General features: G+C 44.0%; 1 protein-coding gene across 16 annotated transcripts in view; it reads right to left on the minus strand.

Annotated features, from left to right (window-relative positions):
- HOXC5 (homeobox C5) overlaps positions 1–13,587 on the minus strand; it is a 160,514-nt gene that overhangs the window by 20,390 nt on the left and 126,537 nt on the right. The window lies entirely within an intron of this gene.

Consider the following 13,587-nt stretch of genomic DNA (forward strand, 5'->3'; position numbering starts at 1 on the left):
ACCTGAAGCGTATGTAACCTGAAGCGTATGTATGTTCCGGAGGCCTGGCCGTATCTCGAAGACTTCGTAACCGGAGGACTGCTGCTGCGCACACGCGAATTGGACTTCTGGGTTTGCCGCGTTCGCAACCTGAAGATTACATTACCCGAAGGTAACATAACCCGAGGGTCCACTGTATATAAACGACTGGATTTTCCTGCATTAAGCATGGTAGGGGAGACCAAAAAGGAACAGGCTTCCATTTCCATGTTTGCTACCAGGAAAAGGGGTTGTACTTGATGATGATGCTTTTTGCATCTGAATTTATAAAATATTATTTGCACGCCACCCCAATCTTTGAGCAGTGCGAGATTCCAGGGGTTCCTGGAACTCACCCAAGGTTCATGTTTCCTTTTGGGAATGAGGCACAGTGGAGACTTTGGTGTCCTTGTGATGTGTTTATTTACACATATATACAACCTGAAGCTATGACAGAGCAGTTCATTGCATTAACACCCCAAGAGCGGCTTGTTTCTCCCATAGTTACTGCCTTTGATTCCACAGCAAACATTGTGTTCTGCCTCTCTGGCTTTTCTGTCTGCAGTTTTTTCCTCTAGGTCACATTACACACACTTTTCAACTCTAAGCTCTGACTTTGTCCTTCTCACTACTTGCAAGCTGGAGGAGGGGCTCCACCCATTTGCCATCTGGCACAGAGCCCCTTCTCCTAATTGCTTGTCCCCTTTCCTTTGTTTTCGTAATGGCCCTTCACCCAGGCCATTGAGATGAGCAATACCTGATGAGGAAGCTAGCCTGGCTTGTATTTTAACACTTGCTAGGATTATAGGGATTAGAAGTCTGGCAACCACAACCTCATAAAAATAATTATAAAATGACCCTGGTAGTTGATTGGGGGTTCCTTAAGGCCTACTAATAGCTAACCTGGCTAGTTGTTACCAAAGTCTAGGCTAGTAACCTGTTCCTTATTTCAGCAAACAGTTCCTTGTTTAGCGTTAATGTTTCACATTACTAAATAAGGAGCCATTTGTTGAAATAAGGAACAGGTGGAAAGCCTATCTAAACCTCACTATGGAAGGTACCTAAAGCTACAATTAACTGACAGGTGGGAGAAGGTGGTGAAACTGGTTTGCTCATTGGGAGTAAAAGAAGATATGTATCTCCCAGGAGAACTACAAAAGAAAGTGATGGGGAGAAAGCAATTCTACATTTTTTGCAGCCAAGTAGGCAAAAGAGATGTATTGCTACCGTCTTGGGAATAGCACTGTCCCTTTGTGTGTCTTCTTGCCCACTACCTATTTGAATTGTACGTTTGAAAATAAACCAATATTTCTAAGCACTATCAATAACCAACATCCTCTCCTCCAATGGAAATTCACCTTGCTTTAGGTGATTGGCATGCTTGGGCAAAGTGGCCAGGTGGGTCTAGTTACACTGTAAGGCTCACAATTCCTCACCTCCTGCTTTAGACAGTTTCTATAGTAGGCTGCTATTGGTTCCATTGTACAGACTGGGCAACTGAGGCTGAAAGCAAATGCCATGCCCACTGTTGGCTGCCTTAAAGTGGCATGCAGTTCTGGTTCTTCATAAAACACGAACCTTTCCCATTAGGACTCAGCCAAACCTACTCCCTTTTTTCCAGGAACATTTCCAGTAGTATTGGAAAACCCTTCTTTTTTGCATTTTTACCCTCAGTACCCCTTGAAAAAATATATCCAGTTACTTGTTCTAAAACATGCATAGACACACAGAGACATTTTGCCTCCCTTTAGCGTTCTGGCAGCAGATTGCTTTAGCCTATCTGTGAAACACATCTTTGAGCTTGATGACAGAAGTCAACTAGGCTCAGAGCACTGCAGACACTGAGTACAATACAGACAAAAATCGGATATATGGAACAGGGAGTAGCTTTACTCCTCTCAAGCACCAGTGGAGGCCTTTGTAGCAAGCCATTTGCAAGCTGTGGTTATAGCTTTGCCCATTAGTATTGGGGGGGGGGGTTAAGGGCTGCTGAAGCATTCATTACTGAAATCCTGAGCCTGCAATGGACCAAAGATCCCTCCTGACCTTTCTATCATGCTAGATACAATTGAGTTAGTGCTGAATTTTGATTTAATTCCAGGAATGGAATTATAATTCGCTTATAGCCGACATTTTCCTGAAAATACATGCATCAGAACACTGCAGGAAGGTAGGGGTGATTGCACAAGCGATACTAACTTTGAGAAAGACATTAACAAACAGCATCACTCTCCCCCCCCCCCTTTTAGAGATTCGACTCTGCAATAGTTGCGATTTGTTCCTGAATTATGCAAGACGAGGAAGAGGGTGGTTTATGGCCTCCAATTATGCCCCAGTATGCTTCAGATAGCTCACAAGCTCTCGAGTAAAACCAACAGAGAAAGAGTTGTTGGAAAGTAACACTGCATTACGTGGCACAAACCCACACGATCCTCACGTCCTACTCTCAACTCTTGACTCAAAACAGATTCCTAAGGTTCTAAGCAGCAATATAAGAAACCTGCTAAACCTGTTTGCAGAGGCAAAAGTGGGAAGAGCGTGCATGCAGGACAAGAGTTGATCCCTCTTTGGAATTGTCTCCAGCTCTCCAAGAAGAACAAGAAGCTCATCTTTGCCTGAATACTGAGAGTCCCAGCTTTAACAGAAAGATTGCCAGACCACCAGGAAGATTTCCCATTGAAGCTGCCCAAGGAGGCCACAGGGAGCTTTCAAAATGTGATGACTCAAATGTTAACTTAAGAACAGCCATCTAGTCCAGCATTCTGTTCTCACAGTGGCCATTCAGATGCCCCTTTGTGATACCATCAAACAGAACCCGAGCACAAGAGGTCTCCCTTCCTGCAGTTTCCATAAGCATTGCTGCCTCTTGGCTGTGGAGCACAGCCATCAGGGCTAGTAGCCCTTGAGAGTCTTCTCCTCCATGAATTTGTCCAATCCTCTTTTAAAGAAGAAGAGTTTAGATTTGATATCCCACTTTATCACTACCCTAAGGAGTCTCAAAGCGGCTCAAAGAGCCAGTGTGGTGTAGTGGTTAAGAGCAGTAGATTCGTAATCTGGGGAACCGGGTTCACTTCCCCGCTCCTCCACATGCAGCTGCTGGGTGACCTTGGGCCAGTCACACTTCTTTGAAGTCTCTCAGCCCCACTCACCTCACAGAGTGTTGGTTGTGGGGGAGGAAGGGAAAGGAGAATGTTGGCCGCTTTGAGACTCCTTAGGGTAGTGATAAAACGGGATATCAAATCCAAAATCATCTTCTTCTTCTTCTTCTTCTTCTTCTTCTTCTTCTTCTTCTTCTTCTTCTTACATTCTCCTTTCCCTTCCTCCCCCACAACAAACACTCTGTGAGGTGAGGAGCAGAGACGTGAACCCGGTTCACCAGATTACGAGTCTACCGTTCTTAACCACTACCACACTGGCTCACCACAAAGCCATCCAAAAAGATTAAAAGATGGGAAACAAGGAAGCAGGCCAAAGAAGCCCGACTTCATTAGGACTGTCAAATGTCATGCTATCTACAGCCATAAATCAAAATTTGACTAGGCAATCACTCACATGTGCCACATTTGAGAGTCAAAATGTTTTGAATGAGGATATGTGCAATTGCAATGGGGGCGAGGTCATTATGCCCATGTTAATTTATTTATCATGTGTTTAAATCCTACCCCTTCCTTCAAGGGGAAAATGAGCTTCATCATGACAGAGGGACACAAAAAGCAAACATGGATTCCATAAGAAAAGACAAAGTGGGGGGGAGACCTCTAATATTCCATCATTGGCAATACCTCCAATGGAAATGTCAAAAAATAGTGGGGAGCTTCAGATGTTACACAAAGCAGGAGGTGGGCAGACAAGGAGGGAATTAAGAACACAAAACCTAGGTTGGATGCTTTGGCCCCATCAACATAACATCCAGCTTAATTTTTTGTATTTTTATTTTTCCTCATTCACTGCTTCATGTTCCATCCAGCTTGATGAAGAGTTCTGGAGCACTCAAATGTTTGTCACTATTTCACAACATTTTTGTTGGTACAGTGGTACCTCAGGTTACATACGCTTCATGTAACAGACTCCACTAACCCAGAAATAGTACCTCAGGTTAAGAACTTTGCTTCAGAATGAGAACAGAAATTGTGCTCCGGTGGTGCGGTGGCAGTGGGAGACCCCATTAGCTAAAGTGGTGCTTCAGGTTAAGAACAGTTTCAGGTTAAGAACGGACCTCTGGAACGAATTAAGTACTTAACCCGAGGTACCACTGTACCCATAAAGGTATGTGCCAACTTAGAATGGCTGTGGAAGGATTCTGAACCAATGCTCTCTTGGCTATATACCACAGTTTGCTGTGGCGTAAGAACAGTGATGAAGATCACAGACTGAACCCCAACCCGTGCAGTCAAATCTTACTTCAGCTGTGAACTCCCTAGGGTGGTCTCAGAGAAGATCTTATTCACTTAGGTCACACTCACATGGCTTTCCCAAAGAATCTTGGGAACTGTGGTTTTAAGGGTACTTGGAATTGTAGCTCTGTGAGGGGCAGACTGCAGTTCACAGGATTCATTGGGGGAAGCCATGAGCTTCAAATGTGCAGTGTAGCTGTGACCTTAACCTTGCCCCCCATATATGTCACAAGACCTACTCTACAGGGCTGTTGTAAGGATTATTACAAAGATAGCTTAAGTGAAGTAGTTTGGATGCTATAAAAAAAAAAGCACTGGAATATTAAATGTTATTCAGATGATAATTTGCCAGTGGAAATGATGTTAATGATAATGATTACGCCCACTGCCATGAAATCCACTGCCGGTACTTTTTGCTAAAGCAATCAAGAGGTAAAACATAACGGGTAAGCCTTCAAGTAGTACCTAAGTAGAAAACCTTCTTCTCCATTTTGCATCTACAGTGGTACCTCGGGTTACATACACTTCAGGTTACATACGCTTCAGGTTACAGACTCTGCTAACCCAGAAATATTGCTTCAGGTTAAGAACTTTGCTTCAGGATGAGAACAGAAATCGTGCTCCGGTGGCGCAGCAGCAGCAGGAGGCGCCATTAGCTAAAGTGGTACCTCAGGTTAAGAACAGTTTCAGGTTAAGTACGGACCTCCGGAACGAATTAAGTACTTAGCCCGAGGTACCACTGTAGTTGCATCCAGCTCCCAGAATAGGCACATAAACCACACACCTACTTTCCCTGCCAATAGTCTAAGAAGTTGTTGATCTCACTGGAACTGTTATGAGTCTGGGCCCACGTGCAAGCCATAAATTTGGTATTCTTTCTTGAAATGCAAGATGGTATATATGTACTCCTCCTCTGCTCTTGGTTTCCTGCACTGGGTTGACAGAATATCACTGGCATCTTGAATTAATAAAAGATTTCTTATGTTAGGGAAATTCTGTTTCCCTCGGTGAAATAACCCAGAAATGTAGCCTATCATTTATAGGCTGGGCAGATGCAAAGCTGCAGACAGACTTAATGACAACATAAGCTATGCCTGCTGAAATTACTTCTTCTGCGGAATTGTTAACGGTGCCAAAGTCATGCCCTCTTCTTTTACATCTGCCCCCCCCCATGTTAGATAAGACTCTAGAAGGTGGTTAAAATGACCCCAAAATAAGCACTGGAGCACTAGAAGGAACACCTCCTCGATTAACTCACAAATGAATTTGATTAAAGGAATGCAGAATTCATTTGGTCAGTCTGCAGGTTGTTTTCTGATTTCAGATTTAATTCACTCTGGATTTTTAAGCTGCAGTTTCTTTTTTTAAGTAAGTCTGAAAGATAAGGATTGCAAAGCACACTGTGCGCCACAGGTCACTATTTTTCTTGTTGTTCCTTTTAAGTCTCTGATTAGTTAATTAATTAATTGAGTTCATAGTATCAGATTAACAAACAAAAGCCATTCCATTCTATTTTGAGACCAACACAGCCAATCCCAATAATTCAAAGGTCATAATTAAGGACCTCCATCAGATCTGTCGAAAACATATGAAGATTAAAACACGTGTTTTGAAATAAGAGATTTCATCTTTTTCTCACGGTCTGCCTACTTTGATGTACATGACTTTATTTCTTTTATTATCGTGACCATCCCCTTAGAAAGCATGTGCCTCTGCAAGGTTTTTGGCAATGATTTGCGCAAAGATGGGGATGAAGAAACTTTTAAAAATATATATATATATATTTATTAAAGTTTCAAAAATGTTACAAAAATGAAAAAGAAAAAGAAAAAAAATACAAAATACAGAAAAATAAAAACAATTAAAAACATTTCAATCTTTCCATGTCTTGTCTTTCATTGACTTGTTTCCCTGACCTCCTCACACCTCCCTTTTTTGTATTCCAATTCAATTAGCAATTTCAGCAAATCCTTTCCATTTTTGCTTTTATCTTAATAATTTATCTTAATATAGTGTAACTTTACATTCTCACCTATTCATAATCCAATTTTACCTAATTCTATAACATTACTGCTAAAACCACATAACTTCATTCCCGCATCCTTCTAACATTCCTTAATTTTACAGTGTTTCTGTAAATAGTCTTTAAATTTCTTCCAATCTTCTTCTACCGACTCTTCTCCCTGGTCTTGGATTCTGCCAGTCATTTCTGACTGGCAGATGGGGATACAGAAACTGGTGCACAAATGAAAATGTGTGCACACAGGTGAATTCACCATCCTACTTCAGAAACCATGCATATGCATAATATCCGGCATGTGCGCCGAACTACCATTCTGAATGGAAAATGAATGCCGCTCACACAGGAATTCCATACATGCACATCAGAGCACGTGCCAAACTCCAGATTTCCCCATGACATATCCAGGCTGCATTATCTTCTGAACATCTTATTTCACACACTGAATTAGCAAACATGCCAATCAGGCTGGCTGGAGAGGGAAAAGGTCTCCTGAGCATGTACAGAATTTCTCAGGGTCAGCCCAACACAGTACAGTGGTACCTCAGGTTACATACACTTCAGATTACATGCGCTTCAGGTTACAGACTCTGCTAACCCAGAAATAGTACCTCGGGTTAAGAACTTTGCTTCAGGATGAGAACAGAAATCATGCTCCAGTGGCCCAGCAGCAGCGGGAGGGGCCATTAGCTAAAGTGGTGCTTCAGGTTAAGAACAGTTTCAGGTTAAGAATGGACCTCAGGAACGAATTAAGTACTTAACCCGAGGTACCACTGTATAGACAGCTGCCAGGGCCATCAGAATTGGAGCTGTCAGATGACGCTAGGAAATCCTGAAAGGCAGGGACACAAATGCCTTTGGCTCTAGAACTTCAGAACTTCAGAATCCGAGATCTGGGAGAAGAAAAGATGGAGGAAGACTGGGAGAAATTCAAGATGTATCTACAAAAACATTGTAATTTGTTTGAATGTTAAGAAGGATGCTAGATTATAAAAAATTGGCCACCACTAAACTAGATTTAAATTTGATGCTAAGTGAGATTAAAGAAAATATAAAAATTTTATTGGAAAAAGTGCTAGATTATATTTGAATGTGTGGACATGAGACTGTAAACAAGTTGATAATTTGTTTGGAAAAATTTTTTTTTGACGACGTAAATGGGAGAGGGGGACGTGAGGGAGTCCAAAGAAGCGAAGAATTTGTTGTGATAGAAGTAAAAAAAAAAAAATAGAACTTCAGAACAAGGAGCCTATGCTTCACTTCCTCTGCTTTCCCAGTTCCCAGCCTGTTCTTGCACAATTCACTAACAAAACATAAGAAGGTGTATACAGGGGTACCTCTGGTTACGTGCTTAATTCGTTCCGGAGGTCCGTTCTTAACCTGAAACTGTTCTTAACCTGAAGCACCACTTTAGCTAATGGGACCTCCCGCTGCTGCTGTGCCGCCGCTGCACGATTTCTGTTCTCATCCTGAAGCAAAGTTCTTAAACCAAGGTACTATTTCTGGGTTAGCGGAGTCTGTAACCTGAAGCGTATGTAACCTGAAGCATATTTAGCCCGAGGTACCACTGTATAATTGGACGCGGGTGGCGCTGCGGGTTAAACCACAGAGCCTAGGACTTGTCAATCAGAAGGTGGGCGGTTCGAATCCCCACGACGGGGTGAGCTCCCGTTGCTCGGTCCCTGCTCCTGCCAACCTAGCAGTTCGAAAGCACGTCAAAGTGCAAGTAGATAAATAGGTACCGCTCCAGCGGGAAGGTAAACAGCGTTTCCATGCGCTGCTCTGGTTCGCCAGAAGTGGCTTAGTCATGCTGGCCACATGACCCGGAAGCTGTACGCCGGCTCCCTCGGCCAATAAAGCGAGATGAGTGCCGCAACCCCAGAGTCGGTCACGACTGGACCTAATGGTCAGGGGCCCATTTACCTTTACCTATACCACTGTATAATCAAGGGAAACCAAAAGCCAACTAGAAGGTTCCTTTGGCAGCAACAGGGCAACAACATTTTAATCCTACTTTTCCCCAAAGACCTCAAGACAGTGCACACGATTTTCCTGCATTATCCTCACGACAATCCTTTGAGGGAGGTTAGGCCGACTGGCACAAACCCCCTTACAATGCACTGTTCTGCATGTTGATTCAGAAAGAAACCCCATTCACTCAATAGGACTTACTCCCAGGTAAGTGAGGATAAGTGCATGTGTGGGGATTTGAGGTCAAAGTGCAACACTCTAAGCACTCTGACACTCTGACTCTCTAGACATAAAACCGAAATATAACTAAATTTTGCCTAAAGCAGCAATTGGGATTGGACCGCCCCTGCCTTTATTTCACAGTAATTCATAATTACACTTCACATAGCAGAGATTGAGGGCTAGTGCTATAGGGTCCCTTTGCTTTCTGCTCCACTCTTTGCTCTTCTGTAAATAACAATTTAACCTCAGATTCATCCTCTGTCTGTCCAAACTCCTGCTATTTTATTTCAGATTACAATCTGGAGATGTGTGCTTATGTCAGCAAATTTACCTCTCCCCCTCTTCTAATTTCTCCTTTTATATTTCCTTTGCATTCTGCTCCCTGATATATTCTTTCTGACTTATTTTGTAAATGCACTGATAGGTTCTAGCTTTCAAACCGCTAAGGGGAGGGGGAAAGAGGGGGGTGGGCAAGGAATGTTTATTTTTTATTTTATTTTGTACGTTTACCCACTTTCTAGTTTCTTGCTGGAAAGCCAAGAAAGGATAAAGTTCTTGGCCTTATTAAATATTTATCAGTTAATTACAATATGTAGATTGTGCCGGTAGGCTATTCATCTTTTGAGGGGGAGATACAATAAAATACAGTGGAAAGTTGTGTTATCGTAATTGCCTGATGCCACGGGAAAGAACCAGAGCCGCTGCAATGTGTTTTACATTTATCTGCACCGCCGCATTTTCATTTTGTGCAGCAAAGCTGCCTCCGTTGTTGTTTCACGGATACTTAATGTTTGCAACCTCGGCATTTTCTTCAGAGGTCTCCTTACAGGAAGAGAGTTGTTATCACAGCAGCCTCAGCAAAGATCTCTCTCTCTCTTTTCCCAATAAGAAGGGGAAGCTGGTAGACGAGAAAATTAACTCTAACTTCTCTCCTCCTTTCGGGTTCAGAGCAGAAGCTAGCAGTCAAGTCCAGGTTACACACAACACACAACACACACACACTCTCTCTCTAAAAAAACCAACACATCCACAGGGCGGGGGCCTGATTAAGTTCTGCTTTCAGACTGAAGCATTCACACCACCATATATTTAAAGCATCTCTCACCCCCCCAAAAGAATCCTGGAATCTGTAGTTTAGCCCTCCCAGAGCAGCAAGCTCCAGCAGCCTTAACAAACTACAGTTCCCATGATTCTTTGGGAGGGGGAAATATGCTTTGAATGTGTGGTGTGTACCATTCAGTCATGCAATTCCCCACTTACAGATAAAAGTGGTATAGGCCAGATTTATTATTATTTTACTAAAATTTTAAGAGCTGTTTGGGTAGACTTGAGATGGATTTGGGGGGATGGAGTCATATTCCTTCAGCCTCAGGAACATATCTCACCTCCAAGTGTCCCTATTTTCCAGGGTCAGTCCCAGATTTACAGAAGCCATCCCGGTTTCTGATTTGATCCGGAATGTCCCACTTTTCCTTAGTACATCCCTATCTTCATCAGAGAAATGTTGGAGAGTATGCCATATTCCTTAATGGACAGCCTTTCAGTGGTCGTGTGCCACTAGGGAACAGGGCCAGAGGCAACTGACGAATACCTTTGTAGAGTATACAGTGGTGCCTCGCAAGATGAAATTAATTCGTTCCACGAGTCTCTTTGTCTTGCGGTTTCTTCGTCTTGCGAAGCATGGCTATTAGCGGCTTAGCGGCTTAGCGCTAATAGCGGCTTAGCGGCTATTAGCGGCTATTAGCAGCTTAGCGGCTTAGAAAAGGGGGGGGGAGAAAAAAACTTGCAAGAACTCGCAAGACATTTCGTCTTGCGAAGCAAGCCCATAGGGAAATTCGTCTTGCGAAGCACCTCAAAAGACGGAAAACTCTTCATCTAGCGAGTTTTTCATCTTGCGAGGCATTCGTTTTGCGGGGCACCACTGTACAATATTCCAGTCATGCAATAGTCAGAGCTCAGATTTCTACGCGCCCACACCCCTCCATCCTGACAAACAAGAAGAAGAAAAGAAGAGTTTGGATTTGATATCCCGCTTTATCACTACCGGAAGGAGTCTCAAAGCGGCTAACATTCTCCTTTCCCTTCCTCCCCCACAACAAACACTCTGTGAGGTGAGTGGGGCTGAGAGACTTCAGAGAGAAGTGTGACTAGACCAAGGTCACCAAGCAGCTGCATGTGGAGGAGCAGAGATGCGAACCTGGTTCACCAGATTACGAGTCTACTGCTCTTAACCACTACACCACACACTGGCTCACCACTTGCAGTTTAAGGTAGAGGATTTCAACCTTTTTGAGTCCACAGCTCCCTTGACCAACTACATTCTTTCTACAGCTCCCCTGTGGGGCTCAGCGGCCCAGTTAAGTTACCCCTTGCCTGCAGAGCTGGCAGCCTCTCACCCTTTCTCAGACACCTTCCCTTGTGGAGTGTTCCTTCAGCCTCCTCTCCCCTCTCCAGTTGCTGACCCTGGTCTCTGAGCTGCCTCTCCCCAGACCCCAAAGAGAGGTGCCTCCTCACGCTGCCCCACAGGGACCTGGAAAGCACCTCCTGGCCAGCCCCAGAGGCACCATTCTCCTGCAGAGCTCATAGCCAGGCCTGCTGCAATAAACAGCTGTGGAAGCCTTTCGGAGGTAGAGATGTGAGATAGCATCAGAGGAGGGAGGGAAGGAAAGAGGGACAGAGGCTAGTGTTGCCCGCAGCACCCATCATTCAAGACATCCCAGGGTGCCACAGCACACTGGTTGAAAACAGTTTGTTTAAGGACAAAAGGCACTTGAGAATGTGAAGCAGGACCATTGAATGGTACCACTAGGAGCAGAGTCCCAAAGTCTGGGCAGGGAGGCCTGGAGGAACAGATTTGTCCCCATGCCTGAGGTTCCCCATGTTTGCCTTTAAATTTGATGCAGTTCCATTTCAGTGAAGAAATGTCCACTGAGAATCAAAGGCAGGGCAGTTGTGTCACTGTTTCTAAACTGGTTTCACACAAGAAACTTTTGAGGCTAATCGCGACCGTCGAGAAATTTCAGGCTTGGCTTATGTAGTCCCATCATGAGATGGGACTGAGTCCGTATCAAGAGCCAAGGGACCCCAATTTGATAGAGTCCCTACTAGATCTGTAAGGGGCTGTGTGGAAAAGTGGAGGAAGGGTGCCCAGGTGCTGTTGAGCACTTAGACTACAATTCCCATCACTCACAGTCAGTGTAATGAATGATCATGGATTATGAGGGTTATAGTCCAAACACATCTGGGGACCCAAGGTTGGAGAAGGTTGTTATCTGGAGATAAAAGGTTGTATTCAATGTAGCACTCAGCAAATTGTTCCATTGGCATACAGGAAACCCCCCATTTATGCGCATTCAATATATGTGTGACTGAGCATACGTGCATTGCACCAAACCCGGAAGTGACCCCAAAAGTCACAAAAACTTCACAAAATGGGGCAGAACTGGGCAGGGCAGAGGCAGGGCAGGGATGGCTTTGGGGCATTTTGGGCAAACAGGGCATTTGAAGGGTTTTTCAATAATGTTTCAAATATACATGATTTCACTGATGTCTCAGAACATAACCCCTAGGTAAGGGGGGGGGGGTTGCCTGTATTTTTTCCCCTTGCTCAATGGAACAACCTCCCCCTCACCTTCCCCCATACGTTATGGACGTTCCCCCAACCCTCTAGAGAATATTTGGGAGGTGGTGTGGGACTCATGCAGGGGAGGAAAGCATTGTGCTTGTGCAAAAATGTAGCTGAATACCACCCAAGGCATCCCCCACCACCTCCACCCTCACCCAGTCCTCTGCAGTACTTAGTTGCAGTAGCCACTGAGACATGTGGGCCACGTTGGAAGCAGCTCAGGAGAAACCTGTGTGCTGTTTCCATCTGCTAAAGACCTTCTGGTGAAACCTGTGCTCTACTATGCCCCAGTGCTCACCTTGCCCCATGCCAACAATCACCATCCACTAGGGCACAGCATGTGGGTTGCAATGCATTACTGGTGCATGAAAAACAGAAAGATGAGATTTCCAGATGAACATGGGCAGCTACCTTGTGTTGAATTAAACATGGAGTCTATCTAGCCCACTTCTACTCCAGGGATGGAAAACCTGGTGCCTATGCAGACTGCTGTTCCCATCAACCCCCATCCAGCATGAACAATGATCAGGCACAATGGGAGCTGGAGTCTAACCACATACTCATCCCTTGTCTATTTCAGTAGCTCTTCACAGTGTCTGTTGGGCGAATATCACAGAATCACAGAGTTGGAAGCATCATCTAGTCCAACCCCTAGCAATGCAGGAACCCTGATCACAGCCATCCCTGGGTGGACTCAAACCACCAACCTTCTGGTTAACAATGGGCCAGACGCACTGACCCATTGTGACACTGGGCATCTCTCCCAACTTTGCTACCCTATATCCTTTTAACTGGAGATGCTACAGATGAAAGCATGAGAACTTCCTCTGAGCTACGACCCCTCTCAATGACCACACAAATATTTTTAGTTATTGCACCAGATTATTTGAGAATTGTGCATTACACCTTTGGGGTACTTTGCCATGCAAAATACTCTTAAAACATTCCTGTAGACTGTTGCATTCCAAGATCTGTTATTCCACACTTGATAGCAAATAGAACTGAGAACATGCCAGGGTGATGATGGTGTTCTCAAATTCTCCTAGAGACAAATTGACTTGGAGGTGGGAATTGCATTTATATTATCGTAGTTCCCTGACTATGTATTCTGCAGGATTTATGCATTTAATAATACTTCTTAAAGGTGTAAAAATATTGACAGATTGATCTTTAACAACATTTCGCGAAAATTCATCCGCAGGTGAATTGGGACTGATCCCGCCAAAATTAAACCTTTTTTAAAAATAGTTTAAATTGGAGAGGTTTTAACATGTGGTATAGTGGAATTTTCAGACTGAAACCAAATAGGCTAGTAAGTGCTAAATATTGACTGAATT

Source organism: Podarcis erhardii (assembly GCF_964252035.2).
Source record: "Podarcis erhardii genome assembly, chromosome: 2".
In the NCBI taxonomy this organism is placed as follows: Eukaryota; Metazoa; Chordata; class Lepidosauria; order Squamata; family Lacertidae; genus Podarcis; species Podarcis erhardii.